Raw genomic sequence first — 2,500 nt, 5'->3', positions numbered from 1 at the left:
CAGAGCGTCGATTTGAAACGACCCAAACGGCCTACCCCCAACCCCTCCGTTGGCCCTGACTCACCCGTCCGCGGGGGCGAACCGGGGAGAACCGGGGAGAACCGGGGCGAACCGCATCCTTCTCGGGAAAAAAAAGGCGCGGAAACGCCACGGGCCGCAGAGGGGCTCGGCCCGCCCGCTTGGCTTTTCCTTACGGCACTTTATCCATTTCATTGATCGCTTATTCTCCATTAAGATCCCTACACGTTTATCGTATGCGCCTTCCAGCCAATCGACTCTGTGTTGGTGTCGACTGACACGGCGATAAAAAACTCTTTCCGATTGCCTTCCAGTTTTTCACCTCGGCCCCGCTGAATGTCAGCCAGCTCTCTCTCTCTCTCTCTCACTCACTCACTCACTCACTCACTCACTCACTCACTCAGTCACTCAGTCACTCCCTTTTTTTTTTTTTTTTTTATTTTTTTTTTTTTTATATCTAAAAGGGCGGGAAAACGCCACCGGCCGACAGGGCTCCGCCCACACCCCCTTTTCACCCCGTTTTTTTGGTAGGGATCGCTTGTTCCGCTTTGTTGGGGGGCCCCCCCCTTTTGAGGGTTTTTTGACCCTCACCCCAAAAACCCTAGCCCTAACCTAAACCCCTCTCCCCCAAACCTCACTCATTCAGACATTCCCTCCTTCCCTCCCTCCTTCCTTCCTTCCTTCCTTCCTTCCTTCCCTCCCTCCCTCCCTCCCTCCCTCCCTCCCTCCCTCACTAGCTTTTCTCTTTGACACGCTTAGAAAGATTGCACCCTTCCCGGAGACGCTGCAATACCGGGGCGATGCGCGGAGCGGACGGAGCGAGCCCCTGTTCCGACTCCCTGTTGCAAAAATCCGTTTAATATGTTGTCCTCGCATGGAGGACATATCAGATATTAAACTGATAAGAACAGATACTACACTTGATCTTAGCCAAAAGGCCGAGAAGCGATGACCGCATTATCGGACGCCCCCGGCGCGCGGACCCTCCGTGCACCACCTGGGCCGCTCGGTCACCACACCGAGAACGGCCGAAACCACGGAAGCGGAAAGCCCAGGCCAAAAGCCGCAGGACAAGCAGGGACGGAAGCGGAAAGCCCAGGCCAAAAGCCGCAGGACAAGCAGGGACGGAAGCGGAAAGCCCAGGCCAAAAGCCGCAGGACAAGCAGGGACGGAAGCGGAAAGCCCAGGCCAAAAGCCGCAGGACAAGCAGGGACGGAAGCGGAAAGCCCAGGCCAAAAGGCAACAGAATTGAAACAGCTACAGAAGAAGCAAAGACAAAACCTGCCTTACCCGCAGGCACGCACCTAACCCCAAAGCCAACCTCACCCTGCTTTTGTCACACGTCCATCAGGCTCTGCCCTCCCTCGGGCAAAGCCTCCCAAAAATACCACGTTTCACTCGTCGGCGCTCCCCTCCACGGAAGTCTTTAGTAAAAGGCGAAAGGCTTGTGCGTGCTGAAGGGGAACCAGAGCGTCGATTTGAAACGACCCAAACGGCCTACCCCCAACCCCTCCGTTGGCCCTGACTCACCCGTCCGCGGGGGCGAACCGGGGAGAACCGGGGAGAACCGGGGCGAACCGCATCCTTCTCGGGAAAAAAAAGGCGCGGAAACGCCACGGGCCGCAGAGGGGCTCGGCCCGCCCGCTTGGCTTTTCCTTACGGCACTTTATCCATTTCATTGATCGCTTATTCTCCATTAAGATCCCTACACGTTTATCGTATGCGCCTTCCAGCCAATCGACTCTGTGTTGGTGTCGACTGACACGGCGATAAAAAACTCTTTCCGATTGCCTTCCAGTTTTTCACCTCGGCCCCGCTGAATGTCAGCCAGCTCTCTCTCTCTCTCTCTCACTCACTCACTCACTCACTCACTCACTCACTCAGTCACTCAGTCACTCCCTTTTTTTTTTTTTTTTTTTTTTTTTTTTATATCTAAAAGGGCGGGAAAACGCCACCGGCCGACAGGGCTCCGCCCACACCCCCTTTTCACCCCGTTTTTTTGGTAGGGATCGCTTGTTCCGCTTTGTTGGGGGGCCCCCCCCTTTTGAGGGTTTTTTGACCCTCACCCCAAAAACCCTAGCCCTAACCTAAACCCCTCTCCCCCAAACCTCACTCATTCAGACATTCCCTCCTTCCCTCCCTCCTTCCTTCCTTCCTTCCTTCCTTCCTTCCCTCCCTCCCTCCCTCCCTCCCTCCCTCCCTCCCTCACTAGCTTTTCTCTTTGACACGCTTAGAAAGATTGCACCCTTCCCGGAGACGCTGCAATACCGGGGCGATGCGCGGAGCGGACGGAGCGAGCCCCTGTTCCGACTCCCTGTTGCAAAAATCCGTTTAATATGTTGTCCTCGCATGGAGGACATATCAGATATTAAACTGATAAGAACAGATACTACACTTGATCTTAGCCAAAAGGCCGAGAAGCGATGACCGCATTATCGGACGCCCCCGGCGCGCGGACCCTCCGTGCACCACCTGGGCCGCT

At 55.7% G+C, this 2,500-nt stretch overlaps 4 non-coding genes across 4 annotated transcripts in view; all 4 read right to left on the bottom strand.

Moving 5' to 3' along the window:
* The window catches only part of LOC136932315 (U5 spliceosomal RNA), a 118-nt gene extending 110 nt beyond the window's left edge, over positions 1 to 8 (bottom strand). The window contains exon 1 of the small nuclear RNA XR_010874609.1: positions 1 to 8. This exon is cut by the window's left edge and continues 110 nt beyond it. This is a non-coding gene — a small nuclear RNA (U5 spliceosomal RNA).
* A 769-nt stretch (positions 9 to 777) lies between these two features.
* LOC136968024 (U2 spliceosomal RNA) lies at positions 778 to 968 on the bottom strand. The gene has a single exon (XR_010879558.1). It is a non-coding gene; the product is annotated as a U2 spliceosomal RNA (small nuclear RNA).
* A 406-nt stretch (positions 969 to 1,374) lies between these two features.
* LOC136932314 (U5 spliceosomal RNA) lies at positions 1,375 to 1,492 on the bottom strand. The gene has a single exon (XR_010874608.1). It is a non-coding gene; the product is annotated as a U5 spliceosomal RNA (small nuclear RNA).
* A 760-nt stretch (positions 1,493 to 2,252) lies between these two features.
* On the bottom strand, positions 2,253 to 2,443 carry LOC136968023 (U2 spliceosomal RNA). The gene has a single exon (XR_010879557.1). It is a non-coding gene; the product is annotated as a U2 spliceosomal RNA (small nuclear RNA).
* Between the last annotated feature and the right edge of the window lie 57 nt (positions 2,444 to 2,500).

This window comes from Osmerus mordax, chromosome 23 (genome assembly GCF_038355195.1).
Source record: "Osmerus mordax isolate fOsmMor3 chromosome 23, fOsmMor3.pri, whole genome shotgun sequence".
Classification (NCBI taxonomy): domain Eukaryota; kingdom Metazoa; phylum Chordata; class Actinopteri; order Osmeriformes; family Osmeridae; genus Osmerus; species Osmerus mordax.
This window is presented reverse-complemented; position numbering and strand designations above follow the sequence as displayed.